General features: G+C 39.4%; 1 pseudogene; it reads right to left on the bottom strand.

Annotated features, from left to right (window-relative positions):
* Positions 1-10521: 10521 nt before the first annotated feature.
* On the bottom strand, positions 10522-11918 carry LOC101590519 (annotated as a pseudogene).
* Between the last annotated feature and the right edge of the window lie 77 nt (positions 11919-11995).

Raw genomic sequence — 11995 nt, forward strand, 5'->3', positions numbered from 1 at the left:
AATGATGGAGATAATAAGTGCATTAAAAATATTCTAGTCTATTCTGACTTTCCCATATTCTGATTAGAAAGATATATTATATACAGTTGTTACTGTATATATCAGTTTTCCTCTGGTGTAGCTTGATTACAAAGTATCTGAGCATGATTTCTTGAGTTTATTATATTTGAAGATCTCTCAGTCTCTATCAATTTTTGTCTTTGCCAAATTCAAAGTCTGTTCACTGGTGCTGTTTAATCTTTTCCTGTGTGCTTTATGTTGGCTAGCTTTCTTTGCTCTTTCTCAGATATTTTCACTCATATGTCACAGACACTTTCTTCTGTGTCTTATTGGCTGAAAATCAATGCAATGAACATTTCATTTCATTTATTGTATTGTTTTTGATCCCCAGAATTTCCACTTGACTTAAAAAAAATTCCAATTCTCTGCTTTTCATATTCACATTTCACTTCATACCAGTGAAACAATTCATGACTATAAAAGTTAATTTAATGTCACTTGATGCAAATTTTATCATCTGTGTCACTTCTGTTTCTTTTTTTATTGGCACATACAATTTGCTGGTCATGGGTCATATTCTTTTTTGTCATATGCCTGGTAACTTTTCATTGATGCAAGAGACTGATTGACCATTCTGTTGCTTAAAATTGGATATTACTGGGCCGGGGAGATAGCTCAGTAGAATAAGCATCTTCATGGCAAGCGCAAGGTCCTGAACTCAATTCCAGGTACTGCAAGACAAACAAACAAACAAACAAAAAACCTATATATTACTATATTTGTGTGAAAGATACTAGACCCTGATCTTGCACTTGTGAATATTGTGAATCAGTTTGATTCATGTGGTATTTGCTGCTAAGCTTTTAATGGCAGCTCCAGAGCAATATTTAATCTGGGGCTAATTTATTCCTCACTATTAATGTATGACTCTTTTGAAGATTTTACCCAGTGCTCTATATATTTTAAAGTTTCTCCATTCTGAGTTATAGGGATTGAATTACTCATTGCCATGAAGTTTTTCACTTACTGCTTGCTAGTAGTTCTTTCCCAAGTCCCATGGAGTTTTGTTCCAGGCATATACAGATTAAAATTTAGCCACAGATTTGAAGGAAATTTTGAATCTCTTTGGAGCTCTGGAGTTTTCCATTTAACTCCCTCCTCTACAATGTTCGGAATACATGTTTTCTACACTGTAGATTGTTTAAACAATGATCTTTGTCTCTTCAACTCAATGAGATTGCCAGGTTTTATTTGAGTTCCTCCTTTCTGGGTTGCAGTCTGGAAAATATGTCTACATGGTAAGCGGGGGAGCTCTAGGATCCACTCATCATTTCCCTTCTCTTGAATCTAATAGTTCCAGGCTGCCTGGTGCCTAACTAATACATAAACATTTGTCTACACATTTCCTCCAAGTTTTCTAATTACTTAGAAATACCAATAGCAAAAGTACCAATAGCAATTAATCCTTCATGCATAATTGAAAATTGTAAAATTTTCTATTATAACAGAGCATGGGGTTAGATTCCTGGGCTAAATGTACTGTAACTATTCCTGTATGCAGGCAGCATTGAGACATACCTTCTATTAGGTTAACTTTTAGATTTATTTCTTTGGAATTTTTTTCCTACAATCATTTTATTCTTTTCTGTAAAATTGACTTGTGTTTTAATATAAATGAGTATTGTTGTAAGTCAGAACTGTTGAAGTTCTGAGCTGTTTCATGGATGAATTATTGTAATAGTTTCCTAACTAATCTTGACCTTTCCTGTCTTGCTTTTTTTTTTTTTTTTTTAATATTTCAGACTCTTCACGGTCTCCAGGATGATTTTTAAGTATATACTCACTTAGACAGCATTCCATCCTGTCTTCTCTGGCAAAAGCCTGCTATCTCCCTGCTTCTAACTTGTTCCTTTCTTCCTTCTCCTCTACCACAACTACCACAGTCTATTTTCAAGCTGGGTTATCCTTTAAAATGAAGTTCAAATAAAATCCTTCCCTCTGCTTTCCTTGCATGTATTTTAACTTTTCATATGAAAAATTATGTCACCCTGTCTCATTTGGAAGAATAGTCAGAGTACTGCAAGACCCTATGAGATCTGACTGTATTTTCTTCAACTCTTCTTATTCTATTACAGTCACCCTGGACTCCTCATTTATTACTATTTAAGGACATCAGGCATGGTGCTCTTTGTGGCCTTTCAACTGATTGTCTCTGCTGTTCTCATAGTTAGCTCACTGTTTTCCAAGCCCACGGTGAAATGTCATTTTGTCAGTGTTGTCTCTCTGGTTCCCCAATTGAATAATAAAAGCTGAGGGAACAGCATTCCATCCTGTCTTCTCTGGCACTTCCAATTTTTCTTTTCTTGCTCTTTGTCCAAAGCGCTTGCCAGTTTCTAACACACTATACATTACATATTAGACACTTACTTGTACTCATTGTCTTTCATCTCTCTCCCTCTAGGGCATAAGCACCACATCAGGGCCCATTGTGTTTTGTCTACTGACATGCCCTCTCTCTCTGTTTAGACCAAGGTCTGACCTTTAGTTGGTACGTCATAAATATCTGTTGACTGTTTGAAAACCTGACACCATTCCTCCAGGTAAGAGGCTTTAAGTTCCTTAAACATCCACAGAGTAAAGTCCAAACTCTTCACAAGCAGTATACATTTTTCATGAGCTTTGCCATTTTCAAAGGAAATTCCACTAATACATCTTCGATGGCCATTCAGTCCTAAAATAAAAGCTTCAGAGTTTCAGTTGTTATGAATAAGATGCACGTCCATAAAAAACAAATGTAGCGCCCCAGAGCAGTAGGCAGCCATCACTTAATAGTGTGGAGGAACATACTTTCTGATAAAATTTTTTCTATGTATCTCCATGATAATTTTAACACTTTCTTGCACACTGTCAGGTTTTTGAATTGAGTATCATGGTAGATAATCAATAAATAATTAGCCTCATATACACAGACTTTATGGCCATTCTGAAATGAAAGAAATAAATACTTAAAATGGAAAATGTCTGGCAGGATTGGAATATATTCATGTGATTTTTAAAAAATGTATTTTTAGTACAAAGTCTACAGGGTCCCTCTACACAGATAGAACCTATAGTGATCCTCCTGTTTTCAGCCTCCCAAGCGCTGGGATTATAGGTTCACACCACCACACCCAGTCTCAGTCACCATTTTAATGGGCCTTGGAGGGTGGGGCCAACTCAGCCCTGTGGGGATCAAACCCCAGTTGCTGTGTTCATGTGATTTTTAAATATATATACTTAGGGGCTGGGGAGATAGCTCAGTAGAATCTGTGTTTGCCTGGCAAGTGCAAGGTCTTGAGTTCAATCTCCAGTACCACCATATATATATATATATATATATATATATATATATATATATATTCACTTAGAAAAGTGCAAGAGCCTGCTATTTCCCTGCTTCTAACTTGTCCCTTTGTGGAAATATGTGCCCACATAGATTTGGTAGAGCAGCTTTAGAATTTATTGTATAAAGTACATGCATTTTTAAAAGGGAGTTTTCATTAGTAACAACACAAAATGATGCTTAATATCATAATTGTTAGGATAATACAAATAAGAACTACAATGAAATTAATACCTCACATCCATTAGGATGGTCACTCCAAAACTAATAATAGAAAAAGAGATAACAAGTGTTAGTGAAGATGTGGAGATTTGAATTTTGTGTACTAGTGGGGTTAAATTCAATGAACTGTTATATAGAAAACAAGCAAATCTACCATATTTATAGAAAAATACAGTATCCATCCTAGAAAACAGTACAGGGGTTTCTCAAAAATTTTCAAACAACAGTCATATAATATAATAGTCTTGCTCTGGATATATATGTGTTCCACCAAAAAATAGGTTACTGTGAAAAAATATGTTGTGCTACAGTTGCAGTATGTAGTACCTACCTGTTGTGTGTGTGCTTTTTTTTTTTTTTTTTTTTTTAGATTTATGTATTCGGTATGGAGTCTTGCTGCTCAGCTTGGACTCATAATGATCCTCCTGTTTTCAGCCTTCCAGCACTGGGATTACAGGCATGTGCCACCACACCCAGACTCGGTCCCTGGCTCAGCAAGCTTGCCCGGGGCGGGCTGGCATGGCATGTAGTGTGGGGATTGAACCCTGGTCCCTGTGCTTGCCTAAGCAGGCACTGTCTTGTGTTTTATCTTTCCTTGATTTCATTAAGCAGCCACGGCAAGTGATTGGCCTTTGTTTTATGCAGGTACATTATGATATTTACACAAGGATCAAGCCACTTAACAGCACGTTTGGAAGACTGTGTCAAATTGTTAAACAAAACATGACTGTATATGCATAGTCATACCTCCATTTACTAGCTGAGTGATCATAAAAGAATCACTTCATGCTTCATGTATACAGTGATGCAGCCAAACCCTCTGGTAGTCTAACTTGAGTAGTCTATGATTACCCTGATTTTCTCCCTTTTTCTTGAAAGGCACTTTGCAAAGCCCATGGAAAAATTTCTCCTCACTTATACAAGATGGCAGGTCCAGAGCTCTGAAGCATTTGTTTTGAAATTTATACTGAATTATGAATAAAACATCATATTGGAGTGTAAGGCTAGAACAATCTGGACAGGTCAGGCAGTATTAAGACCCCAGGTAGGAAGTATCCATCACTTTCATTTGGTAGCCACCCAGTGTCAGGAGTGGAACAGATGAAGAGAGGGGCTTGGGCACTTGTGCCAGGCCTGCCTGCTATGGTTCTTGGACAACAGAGACTGCTCAATAGAGAGCGGGTGATGCATCTTCCTGACAAAGCTCCTGCCAGGAGAGAAGGTACATAACTCAACCCTGAGCCTTTCTGTGAGTGCTGCCAAATCCATCAGGCAGGTAACAAAGCACTGAAAAGAACGGAATGTCAGCCCAGCCTGGTGACGGCCAATATTGCTCCTTTAATTACTTTACCTAGTGACAAAAGCTATTTATCAAGCTTGAAATAAAGTGGTTTCAAAGTTAAAAATTTATGAGCCATCCAGGGAGAGGCTGTAATTTTGGGGCACTGGTTTAAAGCAGCATAAACTAAAATGCAAACAAATTGGTAAGCCAGGCAACTTTGCAAATCCCCAGTAGCACCACTGATTTGCCTTTGGTTTTTCCTGATTATTTTACCACGTTTTTGACTGTGTTTCTGGCCAGAGATATAAGATTTCATACAAAACAAGATTCTACCTTGAATCTAAAAGAAAGATTAATCAGTCTTAACTTTTCCTATTCAACAAATATTTGTTGTCTTAAGTGAGTAGAGTGAGAAGAAGGATGGGGAGTACTGATAGAAGGAATTCATTTATTTAGCATACATTTACTGAGTACGTACTATGTGTCAGATGTCAACCAAAGGACTAAAAAAAATAGTGACAGTGAACCAGACAGCAGAGTTATCTTATTTCATGAAGCTCATTTGTGCATAAGTAAGAAATATCAATAAATGAGATGGATGGTGTGATAAATGAGAGCGACTGAAGGAACGATGCGGAAGTAATGGCCACAGCGTTTCACCGTGCAAAGCCAGGTAGAGCGACATCCATCTACTCCATTAGCAAACGATACACGGTCTCTTAAAAGACGCTCCTGTGCATGTACTGTTTTTTTAGTGTTAAAAGGTACTGACAACATTGGAAAAGATAAGTGGCCCCTAGGTAGCACTCCCTGAAGATATGCAAGCCTCCTAAGTTAGGTACGATGGGACTGCAAGTCGTGATAGGGGCCATCTTCCCTATGACTGAGGTGCTGCAAGAGAGGAGAAGAGGTCTCAGAGATCATAGGGTCAGCCAAGTAGCTCAGCAGATTAAAGCACCTGCTTAGGCAGACGCAGAGGCCGTGACTTCGATTCCCTGGCCTGCTGCACTGGCCCCGCCCCCGGGGTGCATTGAGCCGGCAATTGAGACTAAGTGTGGTGGCGCACCTGTAATCCCACCTCTTGGGAGGCTCTAAACAAGCAGATCACTATGAGTCTGATCTACGCAGTGAGACCCTATATACTCTGTACACCCTGTCCTAAAAATGCGAAAAAAAAAAAAAAAAAGAAAAAGAAAAAAAAAAAAGAAAAAGAAAAAGAAAAAAAGAAAGAAAGAAATCTGGGCTTCACTTTTTTAATCTGTAAGAGAGTTAAGACAATGGTTCTATAAAGTTCCTCCATTCCTGACATGCTGTAACCTGGTGACTAGAAAAACATACATATATTACATTTTTGCCACAATAATGAGGAAGATTAATTTAGAACCTTAATCAAGAAAAATGTTATTTCTCCAAAATTAATTTCAATCTTCTAATTAATGGTCCTGTATTGCGAAAACTATGTGCCCAATTATGATCATTCTATTCTGAATTTTAAATATTTGCAGAAATTTTGTGGAATTAGAAATATTTTTGAAAGTTAACTGTCTGAAGATGTGTTTTCTCTCTTCCATCTAAGTACTTACATAATATCCTATCCATGATTTTTGTCTCCTGGCCTGAAAAGCCTATGTTTAATTTCTGGCTCTTTGTTAAAAATAAAAAGCCAGCTCTGATGTTAAAGCTGGGAGGTTGCAGAACAGAATTTTTCCAGAATGCGGTCCTCAAAACCCTGCTGGGTGCTCAGTGAAGAGGTTCTGTGGTCAGGCGAAGGCCCTAACACATTCCAAAGTAAGTAACAAGCAAATCCTTGACCCCAGTGAAATGAGAAAAATAAATCCATTTCCAGTGAAATAATGCTTCTAAGTATCTTTGGAGATCATTGTTTTACTATTATAGTGATCCTCCGCATGCCCTTTGAGCCTTGCTCCTGAGCTGAGCTCACTGCTGTAGACCCCAGAGATCTCCAGGCGTGTAACCTTAATCCAAGCCTTCCTGGCAAAGGCAGGGAGGGTTACATTTATTTGAGGGTATACCTGGGTGCAAGTTGATGCTGTGTAACCACAAAATAAGATGTATAATTTTAAATTGTTTTGCCTGGCAAGGTGAGGAGTGGGAGACAATTGGTCTGTATTGTTGTGCCTAGTTTCCTTTGTGTCTATGACAGGATACTCTTTGGTTGATCATCCTCCTCTTTGTTTCTCTGTAGAACAGCTACAACCAGGAAAAGTTTTACAAAGCTCTGCCCATGTCACACAGTCTGGATTGTGCCCAGACTCCTCCCCAGTGCAACCCAAGAACCATCATTTCAGTAATACTAATCCATCTCTCTTTGATCACTGTGGCTGTCCTGACCACATATGTCACCATCTTTAACAAGGGTCAGAGCAATTCACATGGCACTTGCAGTGTCAGGCTCATCAGAGAGATTAACATGGCTAACAAACACGAATAACTGAGGCATATGATTGGCTGGGTGAGTAAGCACTACTCATCCCAGAGAATTTCCTGCAGATGGGCAGGAGCTGTGCATTATAGGGGCTCCAGACTGTGCAAAGGGTACCGTAGTTTGAGGAAGCAGGAGTTAATACTGAACAAAAAGGGTCTGAGTTCCAGATGTGTCAATTAACCAAAGTATGACTTTGATCTAGTTTGTCAACTACTTTCGAGTATTAATTTTCTTTGTGATACTTACTTAACTGGGTGCTTGGAAGGATGAAGTCTTCATAAGGGAAGCTAGCTGGTGGTGAGCACAGATCTGGCACTTGGTAAGAACGCAGTGCACCGCAGTTCTTATCCAAAGGCCATAAATGTGGGAAGTATCGTTAGTCATCTCTCCACTCTATTCCCTCCTTCTGGGGAGGAGGGGAGTTGCCAATATGTCATGTTAGTGGAGAACATAGGTGCCCATACTGCTGGTTTGGTGCTCCATGTGGCCCATTTCCCTCTTAGTCACCCACTCATTTCTATAGGAAAAATCCTGGTTTTGACTGGATATTTTCTGTAAATCCTGACTTCACTTTGAGGCAAGGAGGTACCGACTCCTGGCCTCTGGTGCCCGTGGACTGTGCACTGTGACCTTGAAGCACAACTCTGAGAACATTGCTTTCTACAGAGGGTGCCTCTGTCATGCTGGCACCTCACACATTGCTAGGCCGGGACTTGGGAACACTGGGTCCCCAAATGCCCAGACACATGAGTGAATGTCTTGCTGCTCATCAGGACTTTAAGGGAGACGAAGCATCCTGGAGACACTGTGCTACCTTCTTAGCACAGCCGGTCGGAGCTGGACTCTCTAGGAATGGGCTGAGTGTTCAATGGAGCCACCAGAGAGACAACCCATGGGAATGGCACTGCGAGGGGAAGAGAAGTAGAGTCGGCCGAAGGGAAGAGAAAGACAAAAGGACCTGCTAGAGGATGGAGTAAGCAACTCTCTTTCCTCCAGAAATAAGGTAAATATCCAATGTCTAGATTTTTTTTTGATGCTGGTTCCATTAAACATATAAAATGTATGAAATATGAAACTCAACAACTGCTAAGGTTTCCTGGATTTCTGTGAGCTAGACTGGATTCTTGCTCAGTCAGCATTACCGTAATATTAGTCACTACTTATTGTTTTATACTAAAAATATAAAGAAATATGAAAAAGAATCCTGTTCCAAAACCAGTATCACTTCTACCAAGTTTTCTGCTATTATTAGTTTCTTATGTATCTTCAGATTTTTTTGTGTATATATCAGAGTAGTAGCTACAAAATCCACAGGAATCACTGAGAAGGTAACACCTGAATGTTCCCAAGCAAGCCTTCTAGCTATTTGGAGGGGTGAGGTGGTTCCAGGCACTGGAAACTGCAAGCACAGAGTCATGCAATGCGAGTGTGCTGGAAAGGCCTGAGGAAGACCAAAGACTGTACAGGGCTGCAGTGCAGAGTGTGTCGGGCTCTGAAGGTCTTGGTAGGGACTTGGGCTGTCACTCAGAACACAGTGAGCATCCATGAACAGAAGTAACCATGCCATGATTCAACTTACACACAGTGTTGTGGAGAATTATTTCAACCCTGTTGTATATTTATTTAAGTAAAAGGTGGTGGATGGTAGGTGGAAGTTGATGGTAATGGAATGGAGAAAATGATTGGGTCTTGGAAATATTTTCAAGGTGCAGCTCAACAGTGTGATTTGTAGTTGAATTGATTTGGGGGTGTGATAGAATGAGATAAATGTAGAGTGATTTGGTGACTGAACAGCTGGAAGGACATGCTTGCAAATTTGAGGTGGGGCTGGTATGCAAAACGCAGCCTTCGGGACTGGAGGTGTGTGCTCCTCCTTTATATCCTCTTGCTTTCTGAGTACCATGCTGCCATCCATCACATTGTGCTGTGATGTAGACAAATTTACTTTTGGACCATGGCTCATATTCTAGCTATTATAGATATCATTGTCATCTAGGCAAAATTACATTACTAATAAAAAAGGATTTGTTTTTCAATAGTATTGTTACGTTAGTTCAATTAAACTTTAATTTAATTTAATTTTTTTGAATTCAATTTTATTTTTATTGTTTAATTTTATACACATTACACTTCATTTACATTTGTAATACAAAAATCTATATAAAACCCAAGTACTTTAAACATCTAAAAAGGAGAGGAGATACTGTATTTGATTTCTGATACTTTTGAATTAAATACTTTTTAAAATTAATTTTCCAGGAGAAAATTCAAAAGCCAGTAAGCTTCTGAAGGCTTTGTATTCACACAAGTTTATTGTTCAAGTAAGAATTTTTAAAACAAGCGCCTTTGGCTGGTTTCAGAGTCAGACAGAATGAGCCACAGCGCCATGCGGGGCACAGCCTCCTGCAGCTCCGCTTCCGGCAACCTAGCTTCAGCTCCTAGCACACAAGGCAGAGCGCGACCGTGATTTTTATTCTTGAGCTACTAAATGCTGTATCACAGGGCTGACAATGCATCCTATATTGCTTGTTTAAAGGTTCTTGTTAAAAATATAATAAATTATAAAAATAGCAATTAGAAATTGTAATCTACCTAATTCTTTTTATTTGGTTTGAAAAACAGTACATCTCTTGCATTGTGCTTGGCAACTGGACATCATACTATGGGAATAATTTGAACATCTGATGGATAAACTATATATGCATCCTCTAGAGGATCTGGGCATTATTTAATTATTCAGTTACAATTCTGGCTCGACAATTGTCAACTGAAGTAACTACAAGGTAAGCAACATTCTAGGCAGGAATGGTGGCGCCCACCTGCGACCCAGCACTCTGGGAGTGGAGGCAGCAGAGAGGCAAGCCGGAGCCTAGCCTGGCAGGCAGCGACTCAACAAGACCCTGCCTCAAAGAAAGAGCAAAGCAATAAAAACCCCTCACAATAGTATGAGTTTAAGAAGCAAATTAAGGAGGCACAAAAACATTACACGATGCTCCCAAAGCTGTAAAGGGAGAGGCAGTTAACAGCATTCTCTGCTAACTCATCAACTACGCTAAGCCCCAGCTTCTCTCTCTCTAGAAATTAGCTCTGTCCAACAGATACGGACACCAGAGACATTATCCAGGAGTGTTCGCCTAAACTATACTGTTATCATTAAAAAACTTAATTTTAAGAATCTACATTTATCATAAATTACCAAGAATTTACAAATGAAATAGGATCATTTTCTGAATTATTAGGCATGTAACAAGTTACTGATCAAATCTGACACAACCGAGTGCAAAACAAAATGGACAATATAAATTTAAATAAATTCTAGGAAAGATGCTTATTAACATGATTTTTAAAAAAATACTAATTATAAGACCTATAAAATTCAAAAGACAGTACCACAGCCACAAACATATCAATGGATAATATTAAATCACCTTCTAATTGACCTTTTCTGCTTTATGAAAATGTTCTAACAAAGCACTTATAATGTTGCCTGGTATTCTTTGGTGCTTATCAATCAAAGCTTGAAGAGTATTCTTGGTCTTCTCAGCTAACTCTCCTGCCGTTATCTTGGGGTCGTAGGGAACCGGGTCACCTAAATACGTCCGCAACTTCACGGGGAAGCCCCCATACATCGGAGCAAATGGGTAGGGGAACTTTTCATAAAGCCATCGAAACAATCTTGTTCCTCCGAGTGATCTAAATCCTTCTCGAATATTTTGTGTAGATATAGGGATAATGGGCGCTTCTGCATCGAGCACAACCTGAGCGAAGCCTTGCGGTTGCCCCACACGATGTTGTAGGTCTTGTCGCTCATTGGGGCCTCTCGAACGCCACCTGGTGAGATGGCCAAGTGACCACTCCTCAGAATTTCAACACATTTTTCTCTTGGTCCATGAAGAGCACAGAATACATCAAGTAACAAACTAAACCCGGGAATTTTAAAGACAAAGTGATCAGCTACTACTTGGCAGGTTCTGCCTTTGAGGATAAAAATTTTAGCCATGAAGTAGTAAAAATCAATAGGAATAGCTCCGTGATAAAAAATTATAAGCGCTGGTCCTTCTTCTGTTTTTTTTTTTTTTCTATCCCATGAACTTCGTAACCGCGCCACACCGCCGCGTGTCCGTCCCACACGGCCGCCACCGTTTTCCTTGCACCATCCCATAAGTTATGTGAGTAGGCTTCCTTTAGTACATTCTTCCTCTTATAGATATGTAAGAAAATAATGGTCAGGAAGAAGAGAAAGATGGTAAAGTAAGGAAGGACTACAAGTATCAGTGGCGTAAAAACCCACAAGAAATAGCTGATAAAGTTCAAATAGTCCTCCAAGTGCTCTATGTTAAGCCACTCCTCAAGCACGTGGATCAGACAAGTCACGTAAGGCACGGCGTCCTGTCCCGCAGCACAGGTTTGATTTCTGTCTATCATCTTCCTCTAGGTGAAAATGATGCATTCAGGCTCTTTCTTCATAGCTACAGCAAGTCTTTAATTCTGACACAGAAATTAGGTAAATGTCTTGTTCTAAGCTCCAGTGTATATATCCTTCGCCTTCTGCTGCCAGCGGGCCCTTCCAGCGGCCCCGTCCCGGGAGAGGCCTAAACCTTAATTTTAAAATTCAATTAAAATTTATTTGTAAGGATCATGTCCTAAAATGTTTAGGCTATTG

Source organism: Octodon degus, unplaced genomic scaffold (genome assembly GCF_000260255.1).
Source record: "Octodon degus isolate 3935 unplaced genomic scaffold, OctDeg1.0 scaffold00115, whole genome shotgun sequence".
Lineage (NCBI taxonomy): Eukaryota > Metazoa > Chordata > Mammalia > Rodentia > Octodontidae > Octodon > Octodon degus.